Source organism: Eleutherodactylus coqui, chromosome 3 (genome assembly GCF_035609145.1).
Source record: "Eleutherodactylus coqui strain aEleCoq1 chromosome 3, aEleCoq1.hap1, whole genome shotgun sequence".
In the NCBI taxonomy this organism is placed as follows: Eukaryota; Metazoa; Chordata; class Amphibia; order Anura; family Eleutherodactylidae; genus Eleutherodactylus; species Eleutherodactylus coqui.
This window is the reverse complement of record NC_089839.1, coordinates 295,897,715-295,913,096: the sequence shown is the minus strand read 5'-3', so window position 1 is coordinate 295,913,096 and position 15,382 is coordinate 295,897,715. Positions and strand designations below refer to the sequence as shown.

The 15,382-nt window shown below is 46.6% G+C and overlaps 2 long non-coding RNA genes across 4 annotated transcripts; one reads left to right on the top strand and one right to left on the bottom strand.

The window, feature by feature from the left end:
• The first annotated feature begins 5,755 nt into the window (after positions 1-5,755).
• LOC136620051 (uncharacterized) lies at positions 5,756-7,696 on the top strand. 2 transcript variants are annotated; one of them, XR_010791116.1, is made up of 3 exons: positions 5,756-6,004; positions 7,007-7,152; positions 7,415-7,696. It is a non-coding gene; the product is annotated as an uncharacterized lncRNA (long non-coding RNA). The 2 variants fall into 2 exon arrangements; XR_010791117.1 differs by lacking the exon at positions 5,756-6,004 and adding an exon at positions 6,045-6,063.
• A 3,800-nt stretch (positions 7,697-11,496) lies between these two features.
• Positions 11,497-14,601, bottom strand: LOC136620050 (uncharacterized). Of its 2 annotated transcripts, none has more exons than XR_010791114.1 (4): positions 14,354-14,601; positions 12,156-12,301; positions 11,828-11,926; positions 11,497-11,736 (listed from the first exon to the last, which is right to left on the bottom strand). It is a non-coding gene; the product is annotated as an uncharacterized lncRNA (long non-coding RNA). The 2 variants fall into 2 exon arrangements; XR_010791115.1 differs by lacking the exon at positions 14,354-14,601 and adding an exon at positions 14,295-14,313.
• Positions 14,602-15,382: the final 781 nt, after the last annotated feature.

Here is a 15,382-nt window from a genome sequence, read left to right as displayed (position 1 = left end):
TCGGTCACTCAAACCCTGTTCCCCCCCACCCCCGTCCCCCAGCATGCTCTTATTTTCTGTGCACTTAAAGGCCCCCTTAGAAATCAATAGGGGGTGCATGCACTATGCAAGGAGATGCGTCGTACACTGCGCAATTCCACTGGGAAAAGAACACATCTGGAACTCATTAGACGTTTCAATCGGTCCATCTTTGTTTGCCGCACACAAATGAATGTGCCTTGTGGAAGAAAAAGTACCGTAAGATTCACCGATACGCACGTTAAAAAAAACTCGTTCAGTGCGCAAAAACGTTGCACTAAGGAGCCGTACGGTTTGTTCACAAGGAGGAATCTGCATTGGATTTTTCTACATAGATTCCACCTTTAAGGGCTCCTGCAGACGAGCGCCTGCGTAGACACGCTCCCGGTAATGTGACGTAACGGCGGTATGAAGGGTCGGCTATCGTATGCGTATATTCTACTGTAATTTTCTGCGCTGCCGAGACCATTCACATTGACGCTTCTTCCTTTCCACGTGCGGATTTCAAACTTGGCAGCATAAAAAATGCACGTCCTATAGAACAATTCTGCGGATTCCCATTCAAATGAATGCTAAGCTATACTGGTGTGGATTCCATGTCAGATCTGCGCCAAAATTCCACTATGGACCCTTCCCCTTTAAGGCGCTTTCGCAGGCGATGGAATATTCTACGAGATTGAAAATAGCAGAACTCTGCTGGCGATGCGGTGTCTAAATCTGCATTTCGAATGGCGGATGTTGACAGCAGCATATGAGGCCGCGGCCTGCAGGACATTCCGTCCCGCGTGAAGTCAGGCAGCTCTGTGGAAATGAGGATCTACAGGGAATTCCTGTGCTAGAACCTGAAAACATGCCAAAATCTTGGCTGCAGCTCTGGCTGTGACTGGAGCAGAACTCAGGATGTTGCGCTATCAGTAAATCTCATTCACTTTGATGGTAAGTTTTGGAAACTGCAGACTTGACCAGAATAGCTATTGGCCCCCATTGTGCGAATAGATTTTTTTTTTCGTACCGCCGTGGATCACAATGTAACGGTCGACGATCCGCGACACGCTTTGTATCTCTTCTTCTCTTGATCGTCACGGTAATTGGTCTTCGCGAGTTTCTCCTCCTCACGTGTAACCTTGTGTGAAGTGTTCGCAGCACAATCAAGGTCCACGACAGGACGGTGGAATTCATTACCCACAATCCTCCTGAATATTCATGAAGCGTCTACTCATGAATATTAAACGCCATTTTCCTGATCAAATAGAAATCTCTTTAGTAACAGGTGTTTTAGGCTGAAGAGCGGCGCCATCATTATTAATCGCTCTCGCGGATGGGCGATGCGCGTCGGGTTTTGCGACGATCAGTCAAGTTGTCGGATCAGATGCTTGGCTCTAACGAGTCGCAGTGGGATTACACGCAGGGTCTGATTATGTTCAGCGTCTGATTCTACGTTTCCGGTTTCCCTTTGAACCTGAAAGATGTATAGAGGGGGGTCATTGAAGAGAAGACGGTGAATAATGACAAGCTGCTGCGCAATTTAAGCGACGGTGGAGGGGTGGTTGGCGGGATTTGATTAGTTTGGGTTTTATCACTATTTTGTTGCTCAGTCTCTACAAGGATCTATTAGGCCGCCTCCATATTGCATATTAGATCCGGATTTTCAGTGCGGAATTCGCAAAGTAATTTAGCAACAAATTTCACTTTAACGAATCTCATTAACACGCAGTGAAAAGTCCGGTGCGGACTTTAAAATTTAACCCTTTCCAATCCACTGTCTGACCTCTGAAGACATTATGATTTAAGGCTTTACAGCTCCGATGTTGGAAGACATCCATTGGGGTTCTCTTACTACATATTGCCAGCCTCCTTGCTGTCGGAGCCTATCTAACATGTCGCCTCATGCAGTACTGGCTTTAGCCAGCAGATAGCGCCGTTGTATAATGGCAGAAAAAGAGTAACCACCCTAGGAAAACCTGGATACAAATTGGATTGGAAAGGGTTAAAGCATATTAATTCAGCGGATTTTCGTCACGCATTTTACGCTTTGCAATATATAGCGCAGAATCCACAACAAAAATCCACGTGTAACGCAGGCGGTTCTTGAGGCCAGTTGTGTACAAGTATCCTACAGATATTAAATGTCAGGTTCCCGTTGGAAAAATCTGATCTAAAACTATAAGGACTCCTTCACACTGGCAATCGCGATATCGCCGCGAGAAAATTGCAGCTTTTTTTCCCGCCATTTTTGAGCGTTAGCGCTGCTTTTTTTTTAGCAAACACATCACGGCCACTTGCTGCAATATTTTAACTCAAAAATCAGTAGGATGTTTAATATTAAAAACGCATCGCTCGAAAATCACAAGTTTGTGCTTTGTGATGCGATAAAAAGGAGGCTCCATAGGGAAACATGGGGAAAAAAAAACAAAAAAACCCCACAAAAAGCAGAAAGAAAGGACATGCTGCGATGTTTTTTTTTATTGTTAACATCACGAGTGAAAAAAAAATTGCAAATGTGAAGCAAACCATTGAAAATCGCTGGATTTATAATTGTGCGTCTTAACTCACTCTCGCATTGCGTGACTATCACGCAATTTTCTCGCCAGTGTGAGGGTGATCAATGAGTGGAACAGGTTACCATGGGAGGTGGGGAGTTCTCCTTCACTGGAAGTGTACAAATATCTGTCTGGGATGATTTAGCGAATCCTGCACTGAGCAGGGGGTTGGGCCCGATGACCCTGGAGGTCCCTTCCAACTCTACCAGTCTACAATAAGGTGCCCCAAGGCTGAGCTTCAAAATTCTGCCATGGATTTAGCCCCCTGTCGGATGCCGTTTCAACATCACAGCTGAGAAAATGTCCCAGTAACTACAGAAGCCTCCAGATCATGCAAACTTGTAGACTGTTGAAGTTGGTGTCCCAGATGGTCCCATACATGTTCTACTGGTGATAAATCTGTGACTGTGCAGCCACGGAAGTGTGACAATGTTGTGGGGGCTCCTGTGACCCCCTTGTGTGTGCGGCCGAGCATTATCCTGCTGGAAGCCACCATGAGAGGAACACATGTGGCTGCAGGATGTCCTGAACATATCGCTGAGCTGTCATTGTCCCTTGTACCACTACTAGGGGTGACTGATTGTCGTATGCGATGCCCCCCCAGACCATCACACCAGCAGGGGGCAGTGTGCCGCTCCACAGCAAAGGCAGGATAGAAGTGCTCACCCCCAGGGCTGTAGACACGAACACCGTTGTCGTCATCGCCCAAACTACACCTAGATTCATCGCTGAAGGCAAGCCGATTTCCCTCCGCAGCGCCCAGTTTCATCGCTGCGAACAGAGCCGACGATGGGTGTGACTATATACCCCTCCAGGGGTCGGGCACCATTTTCCTGTTAGACATTGATGGATCATTTAAAGAGAATGTATCACCTATATTTTTCTACTAATTAGCCCGTTAAATACTACAATACACCTTTGTACTGACCTCACTAATAGACCCTAATGCTGGGTTCCAACAAGACAGAAAGCCCGCAGAAATCTCACGGTTTGGCTGTACCGAAAAACCGTGAGATTTCCGTGGGATAAGCGCTGCTTCAAAACCCGCGGCAGTTTGCATTTCGTTGCCCCATAGAGAAAGGCCGCAACGGAAAAAAAAGAATTGACATGTTGTGGGGATTGGCCGCCCCATGTGGACGAGATCTTGCAAATCGATATGTAACGCTGGCAAATCCAGGTATTAGGAGCCGCGGGCGGGTTTGCCACACAGAAACTCCACACTAAATTTCCACGGCCAATCCGTCCCGTGTGAACCCAGCCTAAACCTGCACAGACATCTTTTTAAGGCAGTGGCTTGACTGACTACTGATGGCCAGCATCCTGCTCTAACTGCCTGCAGCGGAGACGCCTTAGATCCTGGCAGTTTAACCCCTTACATGCCACAATTAATAGCAACCGCACCATGTAAGTAGATGACAGCAGGAAGGGGCTCCTTCTGTCACCCATTGGTACACGGCAATGCGATCGCAAAGTACCAATGGATTCCCATGGGAGCCAGAAGCGGAATAAAAGCCTCCATGTCTGACATGTAACTCAGCCTATTAGGCCCCGCCTCTTGTGGAGTAAAATAGGTTGCAGTCATAGGCTTAGTAGAATGCACTACATAAGTAATGCAGTGTAATATTCTAATAATCAAACAAACACATCCTCCAGTCCCCTTCAGGGACTAAAACCAGTGTAAAAAAGAAAAATAAGAGTTTGAAAAAAAAACAACAACCTATATTATATTATATATATACTATACACACACACACACACACACACACACATATATATATATATATACTATACACACACACACACACACATATATATACTATACACACACACACACACACACATATATATACTATACGCACACACACACACACACACACACACACATATATATATATATATATATATATATATACTATACACACACACACACACACACATATATATATACATACTATACACACACACACACACACACACACATATATATATATACTATACACACACACACACACATATATATATATATACTATACACACACACACACACACACACACATATATATACTATATACACACACACACATATATATATACTATACACACACACACACACACACACACATATATATATATATATACTATACACACACACACACACACATATATATATATACTATACACACACACATATATATATATACTATACACACACACACACACACACATATATATATACTATACACACACACACACACACATATATATATACTATACACACACACACACACACATATATATATACTATACACACACACACACACACACACACATATATATATATACTATACACACACACACACACATATATATATATACTATACACACACACACACATATATATATATACTATACACACACACATATATATATACTATACACACACACACACACACATATATATATACTATACACACACACATATATATATACTATACACACACACACACACATATATATATACTATACACACACACACACACACACACACACATATATATATACTATACACACACACACACACACACATATATATATACTATACACACACACACACACACATATATATATACTATACACACACACACACACACACATATATATATATACTATACACACACACACACACATATATATATATACTATACACACACACACACATATATATATATACTATACACACACACATATATATATACTATACACACACACACACACACATATATATATACTATACACACACACACACACACATATATATATACTATACACACACACACACACGTTTCCCCACAAAAAAACTAAACATTTTAAATGGATAAAATACCAAATTATTTTTTACATTTCATTTTTATCCCCCCCCCCCAAAAAAAAGTGTAATAAAAGTTCAACGTTCAACAACACATTATATGAGCCCAGAGTGCTGCCATTACAAAATACAACTTGTCCTCCCCCCACAAAACTAACTATGTCAACAAATTATGGCTCTTGCAATGTGATGATGAATATCACTTGGTCCTTGAGGCACGGCTGGTCACTAAGGGGTTAAAACCAGATAGTAAAAGATTTTTCTAAACGGATTTTCATTTTCTCATTGTGGTTCTCTTTCATTCTAGTGTCTGTACGCATATTAGTAGTTTACACTGCGGTTATTCCTGCTGCCGATTCCAGCCAATGAGGTGGCTGGAATCGGCACCATGTGACCTCCCATTGTGCACGAGCAGTACAGTTCAGCTGCCGTGCACGATGAGAGCTGTGCCCGCGCCTCACGTGACCGGTGACGTCACCGGTACTTGAATTTGCCCGCGAATTCCGAGCCTACAGAGGAAGCTGATGGTTGGAGCCTTTTATACTTTCAACGTGGGAGAGGAAGATTTCTGCGCTGTGTGGTGAGTACCTACCTGAGATTAATGTGCTGTGTACCTACCTGAGATTAATGCGCTGTGTGGTGAGTACCTACCTGAGATTAATGCGCTGTGTGGTGAGTACCTACCTGAGATTAATGCGCTGTGTGGTGAGTACCTACCTGAGATTAATGCGCTGTGTGGTGAGTACCTACCTGAGATTAATGCGCTGTGTGGTGAGTACCTACCTGAGATTAATGCGCTGTGTGCTGAGTACCTACCTGAGATTAATGCGCTGTGTGGTGAGTACCTACCTGAGATTAATGCGCTGTGCGCTACGTGTGGTGAGTACCTACCTGAGATTTAGGCGCTGTGCTGCTATGTGTGGTGAGTACCTACCTGAGATTAATGCGCTGTGTGGTGAGTACCTACCTGAGATTAATGCGCTGTGTGGTGAGTACCTACCTGAGATTAATGCGCTGTGTGGTGAGTACCTACCTGAGATTAATGCGCTGTGTGCTGAGTACCTACCTGAGATTAATGCGCTGTGTGCTGAGTACCTACCTGAGATTAATGCGCTGTGTGCTGAGTACCTACCTGAGATTAATGCGCTGTGTGCTGAGTACCTACCTGAGATTTATGCGCTGTGTGGTGAGTACCTACCTGAGATTAATGTGCTGTGCGCTACGTGTGGTGAGTACCTACCTGAGATTAATGCGCTGTGTGATGAGTACCTACCTGAGATTAATGCGCTGTGCGCTACGTGTGGTGAGTACCTACCTGAGATTTAGGCGCTGTGCTGCTATGTGTGGTGACTACCTACCTGAGATTAATGCGCTGTGTGATGAGTACCTACCTGAGATTAATGCGCTGTGTGGTGAGTACCTACCTGAGATTAATGCGCTGTGTGGTGAGTACCTACCTGAGATTAATGCGCTGTGCGCGGCGAGTACCTACCTGAGATTAATTCGCTGTGCGCTACGTCTGGTGAGTACGTCACCTGAAATTTGCGCGACGCCACCTGACGCAACCTGTCTTTTTTTGCAGATTTGTGCGCTACGTGTGGAGACGCGGCCACCCGAGATTTGTGCGCTTTTTTTTGCAAACTTACGTATGGAGATGATCCTGACGTTTGGACGCGTTTTGAGAAGAATTTCGCTTCGCTTGCACACAAGCTGACATAACTCGTCGAGGTAAGATGCTGCATCTGCTAAAATTTTCATTGCGTGCATCTGCTCATACGTGCTTATTTTGCGCATATTTGCAGGTTTTCGCTTGCGTGTGTGTGTACGCACGCGTGTGTGTGTACGCACGCGCGTGTGTGTACGTATATATGATTCTTCTGACCAGGTTGGGGGAGTAGTGGTCAATGTAAGTGGGTGGAGCGGATCTAGGGATCAGTAATACTGGTGTGATGTGACTGTTAACCTGCTGATTTTTCGTTATTTCCTGCAGATCTGACGTCCTTGAGAATGGGAAGGCTGGCGGACAGTGAAGAGACCCTCGACGTTCAGCAATCTTGAAACCCTTCGTTTTATGGACTGCTTTTTGCCGGTGACTCACCTTTTTTTTTTTTTTTATAAGCTTTTTGGAGTATCCTGAAAAACTGCGCAATATTTTACACCGATTGAGTAAACAGAAAAGATCCCCAAACACAGCGGCCTTCGGTTTATCAGGGAATGACACTTGGTGTAAAATCCAAATTTTTAATAAATAATAAAACGTGATTTGAATTTGTTTTTTTGTTTTACCTTATTTATGTTTTCAGGCTCCTGATTACCCACGCTGTAAAGCCGGCTGCGACGAGCTCCGCCATGGAATTCCGGGGCGGAGCCCATCACGGCAGCCCCAAGAGACCCCAATACCTACCTCTGGTTCCGGAGTCCCGCATGACGCCTCAGTGCGCATGGGTAATAGAGCGTGAGACGCACCGCAGCGCCATGTGACGCGGCTGGCGGTAGGCGTAGAGGCGGTTTCACGCTATTTTCCGCTGTGCTACAGCGGAAAATAGCGTGAATGGACGGCTTCCACAGACTGCAATGGAAGCCGTCCGCGCGTATACCCGCGGCATTTTACGGTGCGGAATTCCGCTGTGAAATTACGCACCGTAAGCATTGAGCTATTAGGTTGAATACCGTGTTTCCCCGATAGTAAGACACCCCCCGATTGTAAGACGTATCGGGAGTTTCAGGGGGGTCGGCCAATGTAAGCCGTACCCCGAAAGTAAGACATATGTCTTACTTTCGGGGAAACACGGGGGTATTGCCGCCTCCCTCTCATCTACGGTAGCTGCGCGCCGCCTCCTGCCCACTTCCGCGCCGCCCCCCCTCCATACGTCACCGCGTCTGCCGCCTTTGGCCTCATGTCCACGGGGAAAATCAGGCCCGCTACGGATTCTCCATGTAGAATCTGCAGCGGGTCCCTCCTGCCCCACGGACATGAGCGCTGAAAATAGGAATAAATCAGAATTAACTTACCTCTCACACGCTCCGGATACTTCCTTCGCTGCGGCGTCATCTTCTCTCGTCGCGGCCGGATCTTCTTTCTTCGGCTCGGCGGATGTGCATGATGACGTCGGTGACGTGCCCCGCACATGCGCCGGGCCGAAGCAAAATGATCCGGCCGCGACTGAGAGAAGATGGCGCCGCGGCGAAGAGAAGAACCAGAGCGTGTGAGTACAATTTGATTTTTGTGTCCCGGGAGACCCGCATGAAAATGGAGCATGGTCCAGATTTTTTCATGCTCCATTTTCCAATATAAGACATACCCCGAAAGTAAGACATAGTGGGGCTTTTGGGGATAAAAAGAAAGACACTGTCTTACTTTCGGGGAAACACGGTAGATCCGTCTGTGGGAAGGAGCCCTAGGGCCTCATGTCCACTAGCAAAATGGAATTGCGGTTTCCGCAGCGGATTTGCCCCTAGGGAATCATTGGCCATCCCGTCCATTAAACTGATTTTTGCACCCGTGGATGGAATTTTAATAGAATTGCGTTTTTCATGCGTGGGAGAAAAAACCGCGGCATGCTCCATTTTACCGCGGATCGGCCACATTGCTATCACATTGACAGCAATGTGTGCGGATATCTGCATGAAAATTATACAATTGAAAGCTGATTCTACGCGGATTGTATTTTTCCAGTGGACATGAGGCCTAAGGCCGCCTGCAGACGGCCGTGTCGCATCCAGCTGCTCGCAACGGGACCCGACCTGAGCGCCTGCAGAGAGCAGTGCGGAACTCGCCCGCTCCCGCAGCTCTGACTCATGTGCCAGCAGACGGCACATGCGCAGAGCCGGCAGCCAGCGAGTGGCGTTTCTGTACGGGGCTCTGCGAACCCCGCACAGAATTAGAGCATGCCGCGGTTTGTTTTCTGCGCGTGATTTCGCGTAGACAAACCACGGCCTTCTGCATAGGATTGCGTATTGAAATGCAATCCTATGCAGGCGTGTACAGCCGGAAATGTACGGTGCTGCGTCTGGCATAGACTGAAGTGGCAGCGGTGCGCACTCGTCATCAGCTGATTGGCAGGGATTCTGGCAGGCAGATCACCACTTCACTGCGCATAGATCATCAGTACTGGAGTCCCAGGGAACCCTTTTAACCCCTTGCCACCACAGCACGTGAATGTATGTATATGTTAGGAAGCAGCTTTCTGGAATGGACTTGCATCTACATCCTACAGATCTGAGCCCACACCATCTACTGCTGAAGACTGTTGCTAATGACAGTTGGCCTCCCGCAGCCACAGAGGGGATGGGTGAGACAACAGATTCCCGCTGTTAACCCTTTCCAGTCCAATGTCGGGCCTGCCCCGACATCATAATTTCCCTCCAATGTCGGGGCAGGCCCGACACTGCAGTGCAGGAGTGGATCTGCAACCGATCGTCAGGCACATCGGGTGCAGATGCACTCCTGCACTGGTCCTCATCGAAGACCCCCGAGGAGAAGGCAGAAAGGGATTTTAATCCTTTCTGCCTTCTCCTTTACACATTACTTAGCGCTATGTAATGCATAGATTCTGGCCGGCGATCATGTGACCGCCGGTGTTACCTTACCCCAGCAGTCACATGATCGCCGAACCGGGAGGCAGAAGGAGAGTACTGAAGACGCCGGACAGGTAAGCAGGTCCCTCCCTGCACCCTCCTGAACTCTGTCAGCTCAGGAGGGTGCAGGGAAAGTGTATTTTTTCTCACCCATTCTCCCCAGAACCAATTTATTTGGAGCTGGGGAGAATGGGTGAGAAAAAATAAGTGGATTGGAAAGGGTTAATGCTTTGCATGCAACGATTGCTCTTATTTCATTAGGTTTTTGTATGTAATCAGATATACTTCAGTCTAAGCCGACCTGAGTATAAGCCAAGGTACCAACTTTTACCCCAAAAACCTGGGGTCAATTATTGACTTGAGTATAAGGCAAGGGGTAATATTAGGTACCTCGGCTAACACTGGGATCGGCTATACTCGAGTATGCATTGTGGCTGCTGCTACAGGCCAAGTGGGCAGTATTGTCCGGGTCTCCTGGACTCATGGTTAGTGTAGGGACTAGCGGTATAACCAGGAGCTTAGAAGTTCGCCCGCTTGCTTCACGTTTTGTCTACAATGTCAAGTAATACCTGTTCTTTATAATCAGCCTGTTAGTAGTGGTTGCATTTTTGGCTTCTGTATGCAGTGTTTTCTATCTCTGTGTATTCTGTTCCGTCTCTGTTATATGCCATGCGTGTGTCCTGTTCTGTGGCTCCTAGGATCAGCTATGGCCCAGTTCCGAAGACCGCTGGGCCGCCCTCTTATTTGGGGATGTATATGCTTAGGTTGGGCCACTGTCGACACCCCCCCCCCCCCTCTTTAGCACAGGGTCAGTGGCATGGATTCCATGTGAATTTCCTGTGTGCATGTATACTACTAGACTACTAGTTCTTTGGTCACGATGGTGTTGGCAGTCTACTAAATCTGCCCACACGATCATAACAGTCTGTTCAGAAAGCCACATAGTACTGATTACATTTTGGGTCCCATTTGTGCATACTAACATAACATTAGGGCCACAATGGGTACATTTCTGAAAACAATACAAACAGGGGTATCCATTTTGGGGTGTCAGTGCACATGAAAATGATGATTTTTGGTGGAAAAAAATTTAGAATAGCACATTAGCCGAAATAAAGCCTTATTATAATTTTTTTTAATCATAATTCCATTAATTCCTGAAAATGTGTGATCTAAATACTCCTCACACCACTCAGTGAACACATTAAGGGGTGTACTTTGTAAAATAGGGCCATTTTAGGGGGTATGTATTCTGACACCCACGAGCCTTTGCAATCTTGGCTCGGTGGAGGAAAAAGGATTTAGCAAAATGAGGAAAAATGAGGTTCAACTTGAATGTCTCCAAAATGGTTCCAAACAAAAGAGGTTTTTGCAAATGTGCGTCTAGAATAAAGTGAACAGATGGAAATATATGTTGGCAAAGATTTGTAGAGTATGCTTGCACATATGAGATATAACATTTGCAAATGTTAAAAAATTACAAGTTATTCAAAATGTTGTCAATATTCTTAATTTTAATTAATATACACAACTTCTAACTGCCCATTTTTACCACTTAAACGAAGTACAACAAGGCACAGAAAAAACAATGTAAGAATCACTTCGATTTGCAAACATGCCCATCTTGAAAGCGTCCTACTGAGCCAACATCTAGGACCGTCAGTCTCTCTGCTGCTTCAACAATGATTGTGAGCAAACGCAGTGTGGTAATCTTGAAATTACTTATCAGCTCACCTGTAAAGAAGAAGGAAAAAAGTTTGCAAGAAAATAAATAAAAGCTTAGTCTATCCAAAAATACCAAAAAAAAAAAAAAAAGGTGAGTCACCGGCAAAAAGTAGTCCATAAAACGAAGGGTTTCAAGATTGCTGAACGTCGAGGGTCTCTTCACTGTCCGCCAGCCTTCCCATTCTCAAGGACGTCAGATCTGCAGGAAATAACGAAAAATCAGCAGGTTAACAGTCACATCACACCAGTATTACTGATCCCTAGATCCGCTCTACCCACTTACATTGACCACTACTCCCCCAACCTGGTCAGAAGAATCATATATTATATATACACGTACGCACACACGAAAACCTGCAAATATGCGCAAAATAAGCACATATGAGCAGATGCACGCAATGAAAATTTTAGCAGATGCAGCAGCTTACCTCGACGAGTTATGTCAGCTTGTGTGCAAGCGAAGCGAAATTCTTCTCAAAACGCGTCCAAACGTCAGGATCATCTCCACACGTAAGTTTGCAAAAAAAAGCGCACAAATCTCGGGTGGCCGCGTCTCCACACGTAGCGCACAAATCTGCAAAAAAAGACAGGTTGCGTCAGGTGGCGTCGCGCAAATCTCAGGTGACGTACTCACCACACGTAGCGCACAGCGCATTAATCTCAGGTAGGTACTCACCACACGTAGCACACAGCGCATTAATCTCAGGTAGGTACTCACCACACACAGCGCATTAATCTCAGGTAGGTACTCACCACACAGCGCATTAATCTCAGGTAGGTACTCACCACACGTAGCACACAGCGCATTAATCTCAGGTAGGTACTCACCACACACAGTGCATTAATCTCAGGTAGGTACTCACAGCACACAGCGCATTAATCTCAGGTAGGTACTCACAGCACACAGCGCATTAATCTCAGGTAGGTACTCACAGCACACAGCGCATTAATCTCAGGTAGGTACTCACCACACAGCGCATTAATCTCAGGTAGGTACTCACCACACGTAGCGCACAGCGCATTAATCTCAGGTAGGTACTCAGCACACAGCGCATTAATCTCAGGTAGGTACTCAGCACACAGCGCATTAATCTCAGGTAGGTACTCAGCACACAGCGCATTAATCTCAGGTAGGTACTCAGCACACAGCGCATTAATCTCAGGTAGGTACTCAGCACACAGCGCATTAATCTCAGGTAGGTACTCAGCACACAGCGCATTAATCTCAGGTAGGTACTCAGCACACAGCGCATTAATCTCAGGTAGGTACTCAGCACACAGCGCATTAATCTCAGGTAGGTACTCACCACACATAGCAGCACAGCGCCTAAATCTCAGGTAGGTACTCACCACACAGCGCATTAATCTCAGGTAGGTACTCAGCACACAGCGCATTAATCTCAGGTAGGTACTCAGCACACAGCGCATTAATCTCAGGTAGGTACTCACCACACAGCAGCACACAGCGCATTAATCTCAGGTAGGTACTCACCACACAGCGCACTAATCTCAGGTAGGTACACACCACACAGCGCATTAATCTCAGGTAGGTACTCACCACACAGCGCATTAATCTCAGGTAGGTACTCACCACACAGCGCATTAATCTCAGGTAGGTACTCACCACACAGCGCATTAATCTCAGGTAGGTACTCACCACACAGCGCATTAATCTCAGGTAGGTACTCACCACACAGCGCATTAATCTCAGGTAGGTACTCACCACACAGCGCATTAATCTCAGGTAGGTACTCACCACACAGCGCATTAATCTCAGGTAGGTACTCACCACACAGCGCATTAATCTCAGGTAGGTACTCACCACACAGCGCATTAATCTCAGGTAGGTACTCACCACACAGCGCATTAATCTCAGGTAGGTACTCACCACACAGCGCATTAATCTCAGGTAGGTACTCACCACACAGCGCATTAATCTCAGGTAGGTACACACCACACAGCGCATTAATCTCAGGTAGGTACTCACCACACAGCGCATTAATCTCAGGTAGGTACTCAGCACACAGCGCATTAATCTCAGGTAGGTACTCACCACACAGCGCACTAATCTCAGGTAGGTACACACCACACAGCGCATTAATCTCAGGTAGGTACTCACCACACAGCGCATTAATCTCAGGTAGGTACTCACCACACAGCGCATTAATCTCAGGTAGGTACTCACCACACAGCGCATTAATCTCAGGTAGGTACTCACCACACAGCGCATTAATCTCAGGTAGGTACTCACCACACAGCGCATTAATCTCAGGTAGGTACTCACCACACATAGCAGCACAGCGCCTAAATCTCAGGTAGGTACTCACCACACGTAGCGCACAGCGCATTAATCTCAGGTAGGTACTCATCACACAGCGCATAAATCTCAGGTAGGTACTCACCACACAGCGCATTAATCTCAGGTAGGTACTCACCACACAGCGCATTAATCTCAGGTAGGTACTCACCACACAGCGCATTAATCTCAGGTAGGTACTCACCACACAGCGCATTAATCTCAGGTAGGTACTCACCACACAGCGCATTAATCTCAGGTAGGTACTCACCACACAGCGCATTAATCTCAGGTAGGTACACAGCACATTAATCTCAGGTAGGTACTCACCACACAGCGCAGAAATCTTCCTCTCCCACGTTGAAAGTATAAAAGGCTCCAACCATCAGCTTCCTCTGTAGGCTCGGAATTCGCGGGCAAATTCAAGTACCGGTGACGTCACCGGTCACGTGGGCGCGGGCACAGCTCTCATCGTGCACGGCAGCTGAACTGTACTGCTCGTGCACAATGGGAGGTCACATGGTGCCGATTCCAGCCACCTCATTGGCTGGAATCGGCAGCAGGAATAACCGCAGTGTAAACTACTAATATGCTGTCTGTACATGACTATGGGAGCGGCCATCTTGCCTGAGCTGATGTTAACATTTAGAGATGCTTTCCAGCATCCTCGTGAGTCATAGACACAATGGACAGGAGGGGACCCATTGACTTCTTTGGGAGAGTGTTGTGGGCATGCTCTGTGACCAGTGCAGGGAGGCAGAGGAGGTGAGCTGTAACCATCAACTATATTTTTTTGCCCATGAAAACCTGATCGTAAACATGGAATGTGTTTCACCATCTCTTCATAATTGTCCTAATTGTAGTTTTTTTTTCCATTCTATTGTCTCAACACGATTATGGGGGCTGCCATGATATACTTTACAGCACCCTCATGGGCCATTCACACAATGGACAGTAGCTGACCCACTAAGGCCTCCTTCCCACGAACGGATTTCCGCCGCGTAATTCGCGGCGAAAATCCGCTGCGTTGCCCGCAGCTATTAGGTTCTATTGAACCTAATAGCACAATGCTCACGATGCGTAATTCCACCGCGGAATTACGCACCGCGATTTCTCCCGTCCTCACCCGCAGCATGCTCTATTTTCTGCGGGTGAGGACGGGCTGTACGCACTGACGGCTTCCATTGCAGTCAATGGAAGCCGTCCGTTCACGCTATCTCCCGCTGTAACCAGCGGGAGATAGCGTGAAAAAACGCTTTCCCGCCCACCGCCGAGCGTCATCTGACGCCAAATGACGCGGCCGGCCGCGTCACGTGACACGCTCGGTGACGCGGCGGTGGTGGGCGGTGACGGGCGGTG